At 48.4% G+C, this 19,317-nt stretch overlaps 1 protein-coding gene across 1 annotated transcript in view; it reads left to right on the plus strand.

Moving 5' to 3' along the window:
• The first annotated feature begins 7,265 nt into the window (after positions 1-7,265).
• NTMT1 (N-terminal Xaa-Pro-Lys N-methyltransferase 1) overlaps positions 7,266-19,317 on the plus strand; it is a 123,908-nt gene continuing 111,856 nt past the window's right edge. The window contains exon 1 of the mRNA XM_074973791.1: positions 7,266-7,377. The gene's annotated coding sequence lies outside the window, so the exon portion shown is untranslated. The remainder of the gene's footprint in view (positions 7,378-19,317) is intronic.

Consider the following 19,317-nt stretch of genomic DNA (forward strand, 5'->3'; position numbering starts at 1 on the left):
CAGCTAAGATGGCAGCCATCACACAAGGGTTATAAGCCATGCAGGAAAAACACCAGAGTAATGCTCTTTTTAGCTTGGTATCTTGCCCTGACAGTGGCCAATGGCAGAGAATGGCTTAAAACCCCATAGAAGACCTGATTGTACAATACTGTACCATGAGAAGGTGAAATTTCTTCCTGACTTCCTCTGGGTGGTCAGCTCTCACCTGGAATATGGGGTTGGTGACCCTTATCATCTTTACTCTAGCTAGTGTACAGATTCTCTTCTTAATGTTATCAATGTCTAATAGCTTACTTGACTTTTACCAAGTTAACTGCCTCAGTAATAGCCTGTGCAGACAAATTCTACAGATCTATCATAGGTTTTGTGTTTAAAAAAAAACACAACCCAAAGCAAACCCCCCCACTATATATCTTTATTAAATGTGTTACCTTTTTACTCTCATTGAGTTCCTAGGTCTTCCTGTATTGTGGGAAGGTGTAAATATATGCATCCTGACTGGCTGCCTCTTTACTCCTCATCATTTGGATTTAGTACATGGAAAATGTTGAACAAACCATTTCATTTGTTCCTTGCAGTGCAGCAGGAATTTGTTCTTTAAACTGGATCTGTTCCTATAACAGGACGTTTTGGTTTAGGATCACTTCACCCTACAAGGTACAGTGTTTCTGTACACTTTACTCAGGAATCACTCCCAGTGAAATCAACAGGAGCTGACCATTGCCCAGTGAAATCAATGCAAGTGCCAAACAGAAATACACCCGGATCCTTCTGTGTGTGCCTTCTTCCTTGTGTCAGATGGAGAGTCAGCTGCAGCTTGAAAGAAAGAACAGGCAAGATAGTAGGCCTGATTCTCCTCTCACTCAGGCCAGCATACATTGGGAGTAACTCTACTGAAGTGTTGTGGGAGCAGAACCCTTGGCTTCCTAGCAGCCTTATCTCCCTCTGGCTCCAGCTCTGTTTTCAGTTGGTTTGTGTCATGGGTCTAACTTTAGATGGGAAGCACCTTGGGTCAGGGAATGGGTCTTTTTCTGCACCATACACACATAAGGCATCTCACCGTTGCTACTCTCCAATGTCTCCCACCTTCAGTCTCCAGTGATGGATCCTGAAATCTCAGAAGAGGTTAGAGGGAGTTAGCAGCTGGACAATCTTATGAAAAGGAGAGCAGGCAGCTGTCACAGTTCAGGGCAACTGCACCTGTATTTCCCCACTCGTAATCCACCAAGGGCACCCACTCAAGGCTCCTGGCTCCTCAGCCGTTCTTAAGGTGAAAGCATCACAGAGAAAACATATTAACAACAATAAAAGAGGCTACACGCCTGCTAAGAAGCTTACCATACATCACCCAACTCCAACCTCAGGCTGGTAAGTGTGAGTCCTTCAAAACCCACAACTGGGTTGTCCCTGGGGTTACAAGTTCATAATAGTCTCAGAACCAGAACCTAGACTGGGCAGATCAGCTGGTTTCTTTATACAGCTTGGACCTTTTAAGCTCTGATCTTCAACCTCTAGGAACAGGTAATCAGCAGCCAATCACCCTTTCCACAGGGCATAGCTTCAAAAGGCTTTTTTTTTTTTTTTTGGCATAGCCAGAAGTAGGGAATTTATATTAACTTCTCCCTAGGTGTTCCCCAGAAAATCCACTTCACACTTCTTGTCCCAAAAGTCCATCTTGTCTGACACACTTTCAATACAATACTTTGAACTCTCAGGCCTCGCACTACATCTCTCTGCTGGAGAGGTTACGTACAATCCCAGTCCACAGTAACACACAAACTTTGCATTTAATACAATGTTGGTTTTTTCAGGAATACTGCAGGAAGTTGCCACGTCTGTCACATGGGTGTTGGTCAGAATTGGGACTCTTTTTGAGTGGAAGATAGTTTCCCACTCAAAACACTCCTATTTTTGAGCAAAAATGTTCAGATGTTGCATATTGAGATGAAAAACCTCATTCAGATGAAGGCCGTTTTCACACTAAAACTAATTGCATTCAAAATGTCACCTGCTTCAGTGCCACGCTACGATTTGGACAAAATTTTGCAAACCATGGAAATATTTAGGTGGCTAAATGGCCTGAAATAAAATGATGCAACCCTACTGACCAGTGGTTACACTTGCATTTCATAAAATGGTTTCAGAGTAGCAGCCGTGTTAGTCTGTATTTGCAAAAAGAAAAGGAGTACTTGTGGCACCTTAGAGACCAACAAATTTATTTGAGCATAAGCTTTCATGAGCTACAGCATCCGATGAAGTGAGCTGTAGCTCACGAAAGCTTATGCTCAAATACATTTGTTAGTCTCTAAGCTGCCACACGTACTCCTTTTCTTATTTCATAAAATGTTTCCTTTGCAACACACGTGCGCTGCTGTTGGGTTAGATTACGATACCTTTATTTGTGTAAAATAGTACATTACTCCTCAAGCAGTCCCATGGGTAAAGCACCCACTGTACAAGGATGACCGTCTATCTAGGGTGTGGTATATCTCTGATTTGTGCTTTGTTTACATGTCAGGTTGCTTAGGCTTATATTCCATCAGTCCTTCCATCTTTCCCATCCTGCCTATACCTTTCACCACCCGTTCCCGCACACGTGTGCTTTTGTCTCTCTACGCCAGGAGTGGCCAACCTGAGCCTGAGAAGGAGCCAGAATTTACCATTGTACATTGCCAAAGAGCTGCAGTAAGACGTCAGCAGCCCCCCTTCAGCTTCTCCACCCCCACTCCCAGTGCCTCCCACCCACTGGCAGCCCCACTGATCAGCACCTCTCCCTCCCTCCCCACACCTCCCGATCAGCTGTTTCATGGCGTGCAGGAGGCTGTGGGGAGAGGAACTAGGGCACTGCAGGCTCAGGGGGAGGGGATGGGAAGGGGTGGAGTGGGGACAGGGCCCATGGCAGAGCCAGGGGTAGAGCAGTGAGCACCCCGCCGGCACATTGGAAAGTTGGCGCCTGCAGCTCCAGCCCCGGAGTCGGTGTCTATACAAGGAGCCACATATTAATTTCTGAAGAGCTGCATGTGGCTCCGGAGCCCCAGGTTGGCCACCCTTGTTCTACACCATCACAGACATCAGCAAGGCAAGAGACAGTGTTGTTTTGTTTTAAATACCAGTTGAATCATTTCCAAGGTATTTCAGGAATGGCTGTTGAACTGAGAGGCGCGGGACAGAGACACGGAACTGGATCCTCGGCGGGTATTGCTCAGTGTAGCTCCATTGAAGTCCGTTCATGGCATTTTGGGTTACGCCCTCCCTAGTCATTATTACAGACCTCTCTTACTTCCTAATTGATTCTGCGCAAACTTTTCAACAACCCCCTTCCTTCTCTCCCCCCCCACCCCCGCATCCTTATTTCCAATCTAAAAACATGCCATTTTATAGACTTGGTTTCTTTTTTTCCCCTTCATTGCCTCATTTGCATATATTTACATAGCACACAGGTTTCTGGGATGAGAGGAGGAGCAGAAAAGCGCGTCCTTTATTCCCTTTTCTCTAAGTAGAATTGTATTTATTTATTTAAATTCACTGCTCTCTCTGCTGCGCGGTTGCTGAGAAGGGTTTGTTTCTCTCCACGTTTCTGCTGGATTCTGCTGCTCAGGGAGGGGCAGGGCAAGGAAGGGTTGCACACGCTCGAGTAACTTGAGCCAGTTCTTTATCCCAGGGACAAACAAAGTGCAGGCAGGTGCAGTTGCAGACTCTTCCCTCCCCCCCCCCCCCCGGCGTGTTTGCTGCTCTTGCACATACACTTCTACCCATCAGTTTTAAAAAAAAAAACCCAAACACTTTTAGCAATTGCTATTAACAAGTCCCCCCTTCGCCCCCCGAGAAAAAAGATTCCCCATTGGCAGTCAGAACTATTGATTCTTTCCTGGTTGGAGAATAAAGTTGTTTTGAGGGGTGGGTTTTCAGAGAGAGATTTTTCTGGTTTACTTGTCAAATCAAAAATACAAACCACTTGCCTTTCCCTCAAAAATCTGGGCAGCCGGAACTCCTGACTCCCAGCGGCAATTCTTCGCTTAAAAGGCTGCTTCCATCACAGGGCTCCAGTTCAGCCCTGGTGTCAACCCGTTGGCTGCTATGGAATTGCCAGCAGCGTGCATGGCCCAATGAAACTGAAAACAATTCCCCACCTGAGTTACTGTTCACAGGTTGCAGTACAGCCGTACAAGGAAAAGAATGTTTAAAAGTCCACTGTTTTGGCTTTTGAGGCAGCTGGTTTCCTTTCCTTTACACTTCTCTCCATTTGGGACAAGGGGTTTGCTAGTTGGTTCAGTTTCACCTTTGTTTTCAGTCAGTTTCCCTACCTGGTTCTCAGGATGGACCAGCCCAATGCTCTCATCCTTTGGATTCACAGTGCTTCAGGGGGAAGTTTAAAGGAAGAGAAGGGCTTTCCTGGATGGCAGTAAAACGTTTCCATTCAGAGTGGGTTTTGTGTAACCCCAGGGTTGGACCTAAACTAATTGGGTGAAATCTTGCTTCTATTGAAATTAATGGCAGTTTGGCATTGACTTTAGTGGGGCCAGGATTTTACCTCTCATATAGACTTTCGCGTAAGCAGGAACGTTTCTGTGAAGGGAGGCGAAGGGTATGTCCACCCTTCAAGTGCTCCGGTGGCACAGCTGCAGATGTGTAGACATCAGCGTAGACACTGTCTACGCCAACAGGAAGGGTTCTCCTGTCTGCATAGGTAATCCACCTCCCCGAGGGTTGGTAGTTAATAGAATTCTTCTGTCAACCTAGCACCGTCTACACCAGGGTTTAGGCTGGGATAGCTACATCACTCGGGTGTGGATTTTTCACATCCCTGACAGACATAGGTATGTTGATATAAGTTCCCAGCCTAGACCAGCCTTAAGTTGATGTTACTTATGCACCGAGGAACCAGAAGATGTTAGAAAATGTAAGTTAAAGTAAGAAGGCGTCGCTTGACCTTTCACCTTCTTTCTGCTCCTTGTCTGAGTTAGACTGTTATAGACTCCCGTAGGACTTGTCTCCGCACACAGCTGCGCTGGTTTAATTTAAGGGGTGGCTTTAAATCAATTTAATTAAACTAGCGCAAAAGGCTGCGTGGACGCTCTTAGTCCAACCCGTGTTTATTTTGGTTTAGCTTAAGTCTGCTAGCAGCAGGTGTAATGTAAACCAGAATAAACGACTAGGGCCTGGTCTACCCTGAAAGGTTACATTGGCATAGCTACATCACCCCTGACGACGTAGCTATGCTGACATGATCCCTAGGGCAAGTCTACACACAAAATTAAGTCAACCTAAGTTATGTCGACGTACAGCCACTACATCAATTAAAAGGCATTTGCACGTCCCCACTATGCTCCATGTGTGGGCGGTGCACGTTCTCACCAGGAGCGCTTGTATCTATTGTACTGTGACCGTGGGGCATTGTGGGATGGCTTCTGAAAGGCAGCAACAGTCACTATAAGCAACACAGTGTCTGCACTGATACGACATCGACCTACGCCCTATGCCTTTCATGGAGGTGGTGTTATTAAGCTGGTGTAGTAGGCACATTACATCAGTGGGAGTGACTTTTCACTGTAGACACTTACAGAGTTAGGTCGACGTAAGCTGCCTTACCTCAACCTAATTCAGTAGTGTAGACCAGGACCTAGTGTAGATACAACTATGTTGATGGAAGAGGGCTGACAGCCCCTGCAGTTATTAGGTCGCTTGTCTGTGTGCACACTCGGCTTCTTGTGTCGGCAGTGTGCGTCCTCACCAGGAACGCTTGTATTGATTGTATTGTGAGTGTGGGGCATTGTGGATCAGCTCTTGAAAGCCGGTAACAGTTGACATAGGCAATGCGGTGTCAACCTAACTACATTGATTGTGACTCTACGCCCCTCGGGGTGTTACTAAATCGGTGCAGAGGGGCACTTATGTCGGCAGGAGCCAAATTTAAGTGAAGACACTTCCACAGCAAGGGCGATGCAAGGCAGCTTACATTAACCTGACAGTGTAGTGTAGACCAGACCCATGTTTGTGTGTAGCTGTTAAATATCAGTGGAGTGGCTCTAAGGGGGCCTTGTCTCCACTACAAAATGTTTGCTAGTATAGCTATACCAGCAGACCCTCCTAGTGTAGATGCAGTTTATACCAGCATAAAACTGATTCTGCTGCACAGTTTACACCAGTTTCTTAAGAAACATAAGCTACACCAGGAAACGCTTTTTTATGTCAGTGTAAGTGCATCTACATGAAGGCTTATATTGGCATAACTATGTTGGTAAAAAAAATAACACCTCTAACTGACGTAGGTCAGTCTGAGTTTTAGGTGTAGACCTGCCTACACTGAGCCCTGGTCTAATTTACTCAACACCTGTGAACTTTGCCTCTTGAATTCTAGTCCCATCTGGTTCTGTGGCCTTGGGCAAGTCCCGTAATCCCTCTGCTGCAGTTTTCCTAACTGTAAAATGGAATTAATAATATGTGCCTAATTTACTGGGCTGCAGTAAGGATTAATTAGATATAAGTAGGGTCCTACCAAATTCACAGCCATGAAAAACACGTCACGGACCATGAAATCGAGTTTCCCCATATGAAATCTAGTTTTTTGTATGCTTTTACCCTATACTATACAGATTTAATGGGGGAGACCAGTGTTGCTCAAATTGGGGGTCCTGACCCAAAAGGGAGTTGCAGGGGGGTCGCAAGGTTATTTTAGGGGGGGGTTGTGGTATTGCCACCCTTACTCCTGCGCTGCCTTCGGAGCTGGGCAGCTGGAGAGCGGCGGCTGCTGACTCAGGGCCCAGCTCTGCAGGCAGCAGCGCAGAAGGAAGGGTGGCGATACCACACCAGGCCATCCTCACTTCCGCGCTGCTGCTGGCGGGGCTCTGCCTTCAGAGCTGGGCTCCCGGCCAGCAGCTGCTGCTCTCCAGCTGCCCAGCTGTGAAGGCAGCGCTGCCGCCAGCAGCAGCGCAGAAGTAAGGGTAGCAGAACCGCAACCCCCCCTACAATCACCTTGTGTCCCCCCCCCCCCGACACACACACAACTCCGTGTTGGGTCAGGACTCCTACACTTAAAACACTGTGAAATTTCAAATTTAAAGAGCTGAAATCATGACATTTATGATTTTTAAAATCCTATGACTGTGAAATTGACCAAAATGGACCGTGAATTGGGTAGGGCCTTAGATATAAGTGATGGGTATTACATCAGCTTTTGGGGGATTGCTTTATGTGTGGATTGGTATATATCTGAGTGGACAATGTAAATGATGGTATCACTTGAATTTGGGTTTCCCCCTAGGATAAAATGGAGAAGAGAAACCTGCATGTACTCCTGAATCTGGAGAGTAAACTTTCCCCATAGAAGATGGGATAAGGAGGATGACCACAGGCTGCTAGTCTCAGGTATCAGCAGAGGTAAGTGAGTACTCCATCATGTCAATGTAGCTCTTTAAGAAACTAGTGCTGTCTCATACTTTTGATTCGCCTTCTTGGAAGAAATATGGACTTGGGCATTATGGTGGATGAGATGGGTGATGATCGCTAGTGGATCAGGCAGTGATGCTATCACTACCACTGTTATTACTATATGCTACGTACTTTGCAGAACTTAACTGGTCAGACCGTCAGCTGGTGTCTAATTGGCATAGGTCCCCTGATTTCAATAGTCATTTTACACCAGCTGAGGATCTGACCCATAGACAATGCTGCTCCTGTGAGAGGTGAGGCATGACAAATGAACACAAGCAAAACCCAGCGGAGAGGGGACAGCACAAGCAACAGGAACGTGTGGCTGTTTAGAAAGTTTTGCACCCATTGTAGGTTTTTTTATTTTTATATTAACTTTCTTTGTACTAAATGTTGTGCTCTGGTAATAGAGGCAACTTCGCAAACTGCTGACTTTTATTAAGGGTTGAATCCAACGGAGGAAGGTGATGGGCCAACTCCAGCTCATGTTGATTTCAGTGGAACTCCAGCCACTAACCTCCCCACACCTGTTGCACATGCACACAACTGATGCAAGGCTGGATAGAATCAAGGAGGAATGGCTATTGCCATGATGGTACTGGGCCTGAACTGCAAAACCTGGATTGGTACCAAAAAGGCTTTCTGGATCTGGGTTCAGTTCAAAGACCAGGGCCATTTAAATTAAGACCTGGGCTTAGATTTCAAATGCTGCCAAAGCCCAGAGCAAACCTGTAGAGTGTCGGTCTCCTACACCCCAGCTGCCTGGGTATATTGAAGGGGACCTAGAGGGGATGGACTATCTCGGTTTCCAATAGTTTGACTCCTGCACTAATGCTCTGTAAATTGTTCCCCTGCATGGGGACAGAACTCTCTCTTTGCCCCCATGCCCTTCTCTTTTAGAGAAACTTTCCAACCAGTATGGCTCAGAGGAGGCTGTTTATCTCCAGCTTGCCTGTTCCTCCCCTCCTCCCCTGCCCTGTCTCCCCTACTTCCTCATTCCCACCACAGCAGGGTTGAGCAAGAGCCGGATGGAGCCCTCCTCTGGCTCCGGGTGAGGCTGAGGGGGCCTTGGAATCCAAGTTCCGTTTTTCATACACACAAACAGGCTGTGATGAAACTCCTTCTCTGGGGCTGTTTAGTTGCAGCATCCACACGCAGGGCACGCTGGAATTAATCATCCTCGCTGGAGACCTGCTGCAGAAAGCTTTAACTGTGGAAAGGGCTTTTTGAAATGTTTGGTTGAAATCTCAAAGCAGTGAAGATCCCCGTAAGGGCGTGATCCAAAACCCAAGGAAAGATACCTAATGACTTCAGTGGGCTTTGGTTCAGACCCTAGGGCTGGGATTTTTGGGAGGTCCCAGGCCCTGTAAAAAGGGGGCCAGATTTTCTGTAGAGCTCAGTACATAGGGTCATATTTCAAAGGATCTCCGTGTAAGTGGTCTCGGTGCCACTAGATGGGACAGAACACCACGCCCAGGAGGTGTGTGCGTTACATCAGCACCCATCATGCACTGAACGTGCCTCAAAGGGAGCTACTTCGTGCTGAGCAAGTCTGCAGACCTGGCAGTTATTTGGGTTCCTGAATGGGAACATGAACGCTTTTGTAATCCTGGCCAAACGTTTTCTAGCAGCAATAACTAGCTCGTGTCCTGGTGAAATATCTACTAGTAACGTTTCCCATCTTTTTGTTTCAATGGGTAGAAAGCAGAGAAATAGCCTGAAGCAGGAGGGCTGGACCTGGATCCAGATCCTGAAGTTTTAGTGCTTTGATCCAGGATTTTGCTTTGATCCATCAAGAGAAAAGGATCAATTGCAAACTTTGGATTGGGTCCAAAATTCCCCAAAGTTTGGAGAGGTTCAGATCTAGTAATCTGTGACTCCAAGTACTGATGTGGGACCCATCACTGTAGTTATCTGAGTGCTTAGGGGGTCGGTTCTGGCCCATCTCTAACAGAAAGCGGCATGGCAAGAAAAGATCAGCAATTTTCCCAGGTTGCCATAATAAGCGTGTCTCTCCCCTGCTTATATTTTCCCTGGTGGATCTGGTACATCCCTCTAGTGGATGTGGCATATTCCTTAGTTTTCCAAACGGCTTCTCGTTGTTGTTGTGTATTTGCATGGCGGTAGTGCACGAGGTGCTGAACAAACACGGTAATGTTGATGCAGGGCTTTTGAGCTCTAAAACACAAACACTCAATATTATGAGCCAGTTTCTGCTTTCCTTTCTCCCCCGCAAATTTGGAGTGAGCTCACCGGAGCCACGTCCTGTTCCCAACCAAATCCAGGACAAAACTGCCATCATCTTCACTGCCGCCTAGAGGTGGCCTTTTTCTCCAGCTTGCCTGCCAAGTTGGAAGACGCTTACGCAATGTCACTGTTAAGACTGGGTCAACTGTTGTTCTTCAGTCTGAAAACTCCCAGTCCTTACGGACCCCTGTGCTATCATAGTGCTTCTACATCCTCTGATCTCGTTCACTTGCTCTTACGCCTGTTCCAACCTGAGCGCATGCGTGCACACACGCTCGCTCTCTCTCTCCCCCCTGTGCCACCCCCATGTATTATTAACGGTTGTTGAAAGCACGAGGCCAAATTCTGCCTCCAGTTGCACCTGTGCAATCCGTCTGGACTCGGTGAGGTTTCGCAGGGTGAATCTGGAGCCAGAGTTTAGCCCTGGACCCCAGAGTTAGTGCAATTGTTACAATCCATCCCTTGGGGATCATGCAGTGTGTTGCTAGCATGGCATTGTCCCTCCCGTTGGACCTGGTCAAGGGAAGGAAGGGCCAAGGGAAGGAAGAAGGCCTATTTCAGCCAGAGCTGTTCTCCGCTCCCCACCCTGCAAGGGCAGGATGCCATGGTGGTTTCTCTTTCAAAGGATTTTTTTTTTTCCTTTTTTGCTCCTAACTGTGAGCCTGCCCTGGGTACATCTTATAAAAGTGAATCAGTTCTGGGCTGCCTAGTTAGCCAACAGAAATGTGACTGACAGTCTGGGGGGAGTGCTCGAGCCGGTTAGCTAATGTAGCTAGCAGCACAGACACTGTACCCAGACTCCTCAATGGCAGACAGTCATTTGGGATCTGATCCAAAGCCCAATGGGTGTGTTGGTCTTGTTCCCTGTATAGCAGGCCCCATATGGTTTGTGCTCTCTGCCTGGTTGCGGACCCCAGAGGTGGCTGCCTTTCTTTCGGTGTTCTGCGGGCAGAGTTTCTGACGTGCTTTGGGACCTTTCGGGTTATTCTTGAGCTGAGTCCAGAGAGATGCTGAGCGCCACCATTTCCCGTTGAGTTCAGTGGGAGCTGCACGCAGGCAGCAGGTGTGCAGCACCATTCGGGATATGGCTCATTCTTCAATTATTTTGCACTTTCTTTCTGCCTAGTCCGTTTCTCCCTCCCCTTCCTCTCTCTCGGTGTTCCCTGCCCAACGTTCCCTCTTTGCTCCTGTCTCTTTTTGGTGTTTTCTTTTCTCCTCTTTCCCTTGTTTTTCATGTCTTCTCTCTGCTTTATTCTGCTCAGAGCACAATGTAACCCCAGTGTACGTTCGCCCCTTTATCCATTTGTGGAATAGCCACAAACCCATCGCAATTTCCTCAAACTTCCTCGCTGTTCAGAATTATTCAGTACGTTATTTTATTAATCTTTGTAGCTCTCCAGACTGGTCACCCACAGATCTCTGCCATTGGCTCTCTGAGCTGGGTTGGTGAGTTGTGATTGGTCTCAGAAAGGTCACCTGGGACTGTTTGCGTTCCGATTGGGTGGGTGCCCAAGCACTTTTGGCATGTGCATTATAATGAAAAATTCACAGCTCCACTGCATAAGCCTTACTCGGTTGGGGAGCAGCAGTCCCTTTTGACACCAATGGATCTACTCATGTGAGTAAGAGCTGGCTAACATGAGTAAGAGGAGCACAATCTAGACCTCAGTTCCCATGCATAAGCAAGTCTACAACCTTGAAATTTGCTATCTGCAAGTGGTTGTGTCTGCAAAACCTGGATCTCCCGAGCGTTCCTCGGAAGCCTCAATGAACCCGCTAGAAAATTGGAGAGAATATGCACAGGGCGGCACTTGCATTATTTGTTCTGTTCCAGAGAAAGAGCCTGACTCAACCCTGGTGTAACTCTGCTGAGGTCAATAGTTAGAGCTAGAGTCATCCCAGCGAAGTGGGGGGAATTAGGGTCACCGTCCTCCCTGGTGTAACTGAGTCAATGGAGTTAGGGACAGATCCATCCAGGGTGACACATGGTGAGCTCGGGCCAAATCCTGACTCTGGCCCATTGAGTACCAGTTGGGAGGTGGCGGTGGGGGGGGATGATTGAATCCCAGCTCCAGAGCCCCCTGCCTTGGATGGAAATGGCCCCGGCAAGACTTCTTAGGGCTCAGTGGCCGATGGCGTCGTCCCCTCTGTGGCGACCTCTGGCCGCACGTCTAGAAGATTTGAGGTTGGGGGGGGCAGGCTCTCACTAGCTGGCAGGCAAGATTGCATGCGGCTGCTTTTAACGACTCTGGAAACCTTCAGCACCTGTCCTGCCCCACCCCCAGTTCTTGCAAGCCCCCCAAAATGCATTCTTCTTCGCAGTTGCTTTTATTTGTAACCTCCACTCGCCTCGCCTCTCTCCAGCTCCCTCCCTCCCTCCCTCTCTCTGGGGGGAAAAAAGGTCATTGCGCAAATGATTAGTCAGAGCTCAGTTGCTGTAGCAACCAGCTGCTGTAACTGGGACAGGCATGCATCGAGGACAACAGAGAGGTCGACCATCAGCGAGTGCTGGGGAGCTGAAAGCCTTTGTATTTGCTTTCAAGAGCCAGGCAGCGCAGAGCCCCCGCTCCACGCTGTGCGCAGGGATGCTCCTTGGGCCTGGAGCGTCACAGAGAAGCCTTGGCAGCCTGATTAATTTTAAAATAATAATAATTAATAAAATAATTCTCTTTTCTCCCCCCCCCCCCCCTTTGCTTCAGTCTCTGTGTTTCCAAAGGAGCCATTGCGACCCTGATGTTCTCCCACTTCCGTGGGCTCCGCCGGCTTTGTCTTCCCAACCCCGACCTTCACTAGTGGTGCTTTCTCTTTCCCCGTCCTCCTCCTCCTGGATTGGCGCAAGCTGCCTTGTGCCCACAGCTTGTCTTGTCCAGGAGGGAATCTCTTCCCCGTGCAGATCAGTGGACGCGGATGGAATCTGGGACTCCTTCCCCCTCCATGCTCCCTGATGCAGTGTGGGCCTCTGCTTTGGGTGATTGGTTTTTTTCCTTCCTGCAGCTTTCTGAGTTGGTGATCTGCGAACATCTCTCGAAGGAGGGGCGTGGGGAATCAGTGTCCTCTCTCAGCATCTTCCTTATGCAGTGTGAACTCCAGGTCCTCCGGATCTTGGCAGAGTAACGGGTGCTTACCCTCCTGGCCTGGTTAATTTCCATCTCCGGCCTGACACCTTATATGTTCCCCCAGCAGTTTCAGCTTGGATGTGATTCTTCTTTACTTCCTGTCCTAAACCCTTTTGTGGGCGTTGCTGTGCAGCGTGAGCTGCTGCCTGCTACCACAGGGGTGGTGGCTTTACATTGGTGGGTGGTGCAGTGTCTCTTAGTTAAGAAGGGACGAGGGGTGGTTGTAATGGCTGTGGAGGTGGATTCTTTGTCCAGGAGGCTGGTGGATGCAAACCGACCCTGTGGTTCGCTCTAACTGCCCGACTAATCCAGTCTGTGCTGCCTGGCCTCCCGAAGTCAGAGCCGGAACTAAGCAGGCAAGGAAGGCACTACATTACATGGCTAAGTACCAACAGCTCCCACTGGCTTCAAATGGAGCTGTGGGTGCCCCACGTCTCTGAAAATCAGGTCCTGTGTAAAGTGATTCCCTCCCTCACAGGCCCCTGAAGTTACACCGTTAAAGTCAATGAGGGCTTTGCCACTGGCTTTAATGGGCTGTGGGTCAGACCCATGTTGCTCCGGGATCCTTTTGGATGAAAGGAGTTCCATAGACTGCACTGATTTATCGTAGCTATTGGAGGGGTTCTGCCTGGAAAGGCTGCAGCAGGGTTTGTTGATGTGTTTGAAAGATGCCTGCGCCAGCTGGACAGGGTGTCAGGGATCTTGCTCCACTCCAAACCCTGCCATTTGCTGTCTCTCTTCTGCAGTCCCCCAAGGATCCTTCTGCAGTCCCCCAAGGATTGCTGCATGGGGAGATTTTTCCCTAGGAGAGCCAGTCACTAACTCTCTGTGCCATCTCTCCCTGCAGGTTAAACTGCTCCCATCAGACATGCTGTCACAAATGTCTAAGGGTCCCCTGTTGTGTTCAGGCAGCATCAGACTAGCGTCCACCAAAACGTCTGGGCCAGAGGGGCTGTGGGCCCAGTGCTGACCCAGAGCAGTGATATAGGAAGGGTTGAGTAGGGAAAAGGCCAACCTGACGATTGAGTGCCCCACACCCTACAGGATCAGACCCCACGTCAGCCAGCCCTACATTGGGTTGAAGGAGCCAATCCCCAGGGTAAAGATTTAAGAAACCGTTCTCTAAGGGGGAAAGATGTGGTGGGCATTGAAACTGTGGTGTTGGACTGGCATCTGCTGTGGCAGTCCAGAGCGCAGATGCTAAGGTGAGGACAGCCACATGGCCTGCCTCTTACTCTCCATGTACAGCACTTGGCCCAATGCAGCCCTAATGGCATTTGGGGCATCTAGGCCCGTCTGTTATACAAATAATAGTAATACCTAGATGGAGAAATCCTATAATCTTTGGATTGTAAAGGTTTTATCTATGGGACCTAAGCATTCAAGATGATCCTATGGGTCTTAATCCCAGCTTTGCCCCTGATGTGCCACATGTGCCCTTGAACAGGTAACTTAACCCCCCAGAGCCTCAGTTTCCCTATGTGTGTCATGGGGATTATACTTACCTACCTCCAGAGCAGGGTTGGGAGGATGAGTTCACTGATGTTTGCAAAGTGTTGAGATCCTTGGAAGGAGGGTGCTAGAGAAGAGCAAAGTGTTATGTTACCTCAGTATGATGATGCTGTGAATACTGTTAGGGAGAAGGCCAACTGAACATGTGTGGAGTTGGGATAGGTGAGTAGCTTCAGGTTGGGTTTCCCGGGGTCTCGCTGCTCTAGACCGACATCTGAACACTCATCTGGGAAGCTGGAGGCCTAGGTTCCTAGCCACAGGAAATGATTTAACTGGAGCTCTGTGGGAGCAATAAGATCAGACTGTTCTGTTTTGGTGAGAAAATGTCCCAAGTGCCCTGCAAATGGAATATCCCGTAAATGTCAGAAGAAGGGAGAGATCACTATGATATAACAGAAGCATGTTTCGTCCCCGTATTGTAGCCACTAAGGTAGAAGGGAGTGTTTAGTGTGACTGAAAAGTTCTAACTTCTTTATTATGGTAGTTTTATTTGATTTATTATTATATTGATGATCATTACAGTGTTGCCAACTCTTATGATTTATATCGTGAGTCACACAATATTCGATGCTTTTCTTAAAGCCACAGCTCCGGGAGTCATGTGATTAGGTGAAAATCTCAGCTTTCATTTAAAAAAAGATTACATTTCTAGATCTCATGGTTGTGGAGAAAAGCTTGAAAGCATGGCCTGAGTGTCGCCTAAAGGCTTAAAAGCCAGAAGGCAAATGCAAAATAACCCAATATTTATTATTTTTTAAATTCTTATGATTTGGGGTAGTGGGGGCGGGGTTGGCTCATGGTTTCTGAATGCTCAGGGCTGGCCATACCGTTGTTACTTATTTACATTGATTAAAATTGTGTGTTCCTTCATATGCACTCAGGAAAACAAGCCGTTTCAGATTAGGTAGCTGACTAATAATATTTCAGGCTAAAGCAAATGACAAAGCACGAGTGAATATCAGGTCTCCACAAGAGAGAAGAAAACCCACAATGACTCACCCTGAAACAATGTGAAACACAAAATGGTGCTCTCCTCCGAGCTTCGCCCAGCAAACCGAATGACCTCTCCTTTCTGTTACATTGCTTCACACACCACAATGTATGTATTATTCATTCTGCTGTTCTACCTTTCTCTACGCCGCCCCCCACCGGAGAAGGATTCCCCAAGTGCTTTACAAGCTACCAATCGGTACATGTGGGTCCTCTGACATGCAGCCAACTCTGCGGTGGAGCACAGCTATCATAAAATGCATACCAGGCTGCATGAGAGCAACGGGGAGGATTGGAAATTTTGACCAAAGGCACTGGGGCAAACCCTGGCTCTCGTAGGAAGAGTGGTCTGGGAGTTCTGCTCTCCATACAGAGCAGACCGGCATTCTCTTTTTAAGGTCGGAGCTGAAAGGCCCTTCGCTGTCCAGTAAACTGCATGGAAGGTGATGCCTCTAGCTCAGGGACACAAAGAGATGCAGCAGCCATGTTAGGATTTGACCCTGTGGGCTCCAGGGAATGTCATAATTTCAAACCTCAGACCTAGCCCGTGCAGCTATCCCCTCCATCAATGAGATACAGCATATTTCCAGCCAGCCATCTTTCATACGCTGCTCAGCCTTAAGCAGCACTGCTAAATGCCTCGGAGGCCAGGCCCTTGGGAGCGACCATCTCGAAAGTTTGCCTGGCCAGATCCCCTGCAATAGGGTTGCCAATTTTGCATGGGCGTATTCCTGGAGGTTTTATCGCATGACATAATCTTGAATTGAAGATTAATCTTTGATTCCTGGAGACTCGAGGACAATCCTGGAAGGTTGGCAACCCTACCCTGTAAGCACACCTATTGGGCACAGTGAGTAGACACACTTGGAACAGGAAAAATAGATCAGGCCAGCCCCGCAAATCCAGTAAACTCAGCCCATTCCCAGCCCAAGCAGACGTGGTGATGAACAGTTCCGGGGCGAGAGGAGGTTCAGGCAGTGCTAGAAGTGGAGGGTTGGTTTTTATTACAAACCGCAGTCAGTAAAGACTAAGGGGGAGATGAGCCAGCTGTGACAGTCTGGGGGATATGCCCGCATCTGCGCACAAGTTCCATTGTTTAGTGACCACCATGTTGTATTTCATTCTCAGTTTTGAATGTAGCCTATAGTGTGGCTTTGAGCCTTCATTTTATAGCTGGAACTTGACGCTTACTGGAGAGACTAGCTAAGGTGTGTCTTCACTGCGCATTTAACTCAGGCCCTTACCTGGGTGTTAGCCCATCCCCCTACCATCCACAGAGAAAAACCTTTTACCTGGTTCTTGGAGGTGCTTTAAGCTCAGGCTAGCTGGCCTGGCTGAGGGGGTGGGTAAGAGTCCAGGCTGCCCTTTAACTTGGGCTGGAACCTTCTCATGTTGCAGTGAGAACACAGGCTAAATCACGCAAGTGCTGATTTGTCCTCCAGTGACTTCTCACAATTTCCCCCTAAAGAACAGAGAAGTTCTCCCACAATTATCAGGAAAGAATCCTAGAGCATCTCAGCCTAAAGAACCATGGGATTATGTCACCAAACACGCGTGCGTGAGTGCAGAACTGGGGAGGACACAGTAGTGTGGGTATGGCTTTGCAGTAGGACTCCCACACCCAGGTGAGACTGACCGGGGTGCTCAGACCCAAGTACTGATTATCTGTCTAACTCGGCAGGGAAGATCCCATGAGTGATCAAAGGCCATCAGTGTTGAATGGCTGTACCCCAGTAGGCAATGGGTTTGCTACCGGCAGAGCCATTGACTTGGAAGGACTCTGCCCGATGCTGGTTGGAGTCTGGAAATTCCACAGTGGAAGTGCAGGGACAGGAAAGGTGTCAGAGGTTGTTTCAAAGAGGAATGCTCTCTAAGCAAAGGGGAAGCCATTCTGCTGCAGGACTCGGACCAAACCCAGGGTGAGGGCACGGAGGGGAAGGTGTGCTGGAGCCTGCTGTTTTCCTAAGGTCTGTAACTGGTGCTGTTCAAGAGGAAGTGTGTTCACAGGTGCTGGGGGTGCTGCTGCACCCCCTGGCTTGAAGTGGTTTCCATTGTATACAGGATTTACAGTTTTGGTTGAATGGCTCTCACACCTCCACTACAAAAATTGTTCCAGCAGCCTGAGTGTGTTTGTGGTTAAGAAATTGCTTTGTTAGAGTCAGGTGAGATTTAGGGGTTGGATCTGGTCCCAACAGTCTGGGGTCTGCCCAGAGAGTAGGATGAGGGTAGTTTTGGGGACGGTCCATGATTCCGACATACACAGCACACCCAGAAAGGGAACCCGGTTCTCTCCCTCTCTGTTTATTGCATAGTTGAATAGAGCAACATGTTCCCAGCCTAGAGGACTGTAAGTAGAATGTGTTTTGTGCACTGAGCAGACCCTTTGCAATACTAGTGTGCCTGCTTACCTGGCTAAATTTTTCTGCTTCTTCCCAGAGCAGTGGCATCTGAAAGAGTGGGATGCATACCCATCTATCTGTGTGTGCTTACACTTCATGCTTTACTCTTTCCCATCCAGTAATGGTCCAGACTGGATGCTGTCTAGACACAACATGAAGCCTCTTAGCCTTTCCAAAGGCTCTTCATTTCCCAGTGTGGCTCCCCACAGCAGACATGCACTGATTTGATTCCATTCTGGGCGCAATGCAGGATGACACTGTTGATTCAGGAAGCCCTATCCAGTTGGGGTCCTGTGCACCTCTCTCCTTGGCTTTTACCCCAGCCATTGACATGAATTGGGGCCACTAAGGCTTTCAGTCCCGACATCTAAGTGCTGGGGATGGAGTTTTTTCAGTGCTGGCTCTGAAATAACATTTCTTAGTGTGGCCGAGCCTCCCTTTGCCAACCTTCATGGGACACGGAAAAGATTCTCAGGAGTCTGCAGAGGGCGAGAGTTTGTTGGGCACACGGAGATGGTCTTGTCGGACTTTAAAAGAAGTGTTCTCATGCAAGCATCTGGTGCATTAGGTAGATGCGTCATGTAAATTACAGTAAACAAACCACACCAGCCTGAGGCCTTCCTTTTAAAATTCCCCCATTAACTAGTCTGCATTCCCCAGAAGAACCCCACTTGTGAATATCTGACAGTAATTCACATCGAAACCAGAAAGTGAGCTTTCGCCTGGGGGTCTGGTTCCATCCTACAAGGCTTTCCAGCCCGAAGAGAAAAGCATAAGACCTTTCTCTACCCTTTAAAGCCTCCCTTAGCTGGCCCCATCCCGGTGTTTAAAATTTCATCTTGCTGCGCTGGTTCTGCTCTGAACGTCAGTAGGGTTTCTGGCAGGAGCTGGTGGCTGCATCGCTAATGGCTCACGTGGAGCTGGTGTGACACCTTTATAAATGCTATGGTTTTGGAGAACAGGAACTGACCTCCTGCAACCTCTTGCACGTTACAGATTAATTGCCGCATTCGCAGTCATGTGCCACCTCCCTTAGGCTTGGATTGAGGGGCCTTCCGGCTGCTACTTTGCTCTGGCTGGGATCAGATGATTCCCTTAGCTGACGTGCGTCAAGGGAAATCCACCACAGAATGAATGTGGGAGCCAGTCTCAGAATAAGGACTCTTGTTACCGTTGCTAAGGGTTTTGGCTTAGCTCCCATCTTAGCCGTAAGGCTATGAGCATCCGCCCAACAACCAGGGTGAAGTTTATCAAAAACATTCTACCGCCACAGCAAGATGGTGTAAATGGGGGTGATTCCCCCTTAGAAAACGTCTTCGGAGAGCGAAGAAGGAGGGCCATTCAGACATTCCACTGGCCAGAGGCCATAGTCACGCTTATCCGGATGAGTTCCCCATCAGAGACTTTGTGGAAGAAGCCCATGCTTACAGGGGGTCCCAAAGGGAAAGAGTTCACCTTCTCTGCAAACTGGGGATGCCACTGGAAGGCTGGTGGGGACCACTGGAAAACAAGGAAGATGAATCCTTATGGAGACCTGTTTGTGCTTTCCTAATATATTGGTGATTGGGTGCCTAAGTCTTACCAGAAATGCCTGGAGTGAAATCCTGACCCCACTTAAGTCAATG

This window comes from Natator depressus, chromosome 16 (genome assembly GCF_965152275.1).
Source record: "Natator depressus isolate rNatDep1 chromosome 16, rNatDep2.hap1, whole genome shotgun sequence".
Taxonomy (NCBI): Eukaryota; Metazoa; Chordata; order Testudines; family Cheloniidae; genus Natator; species Natator depressus.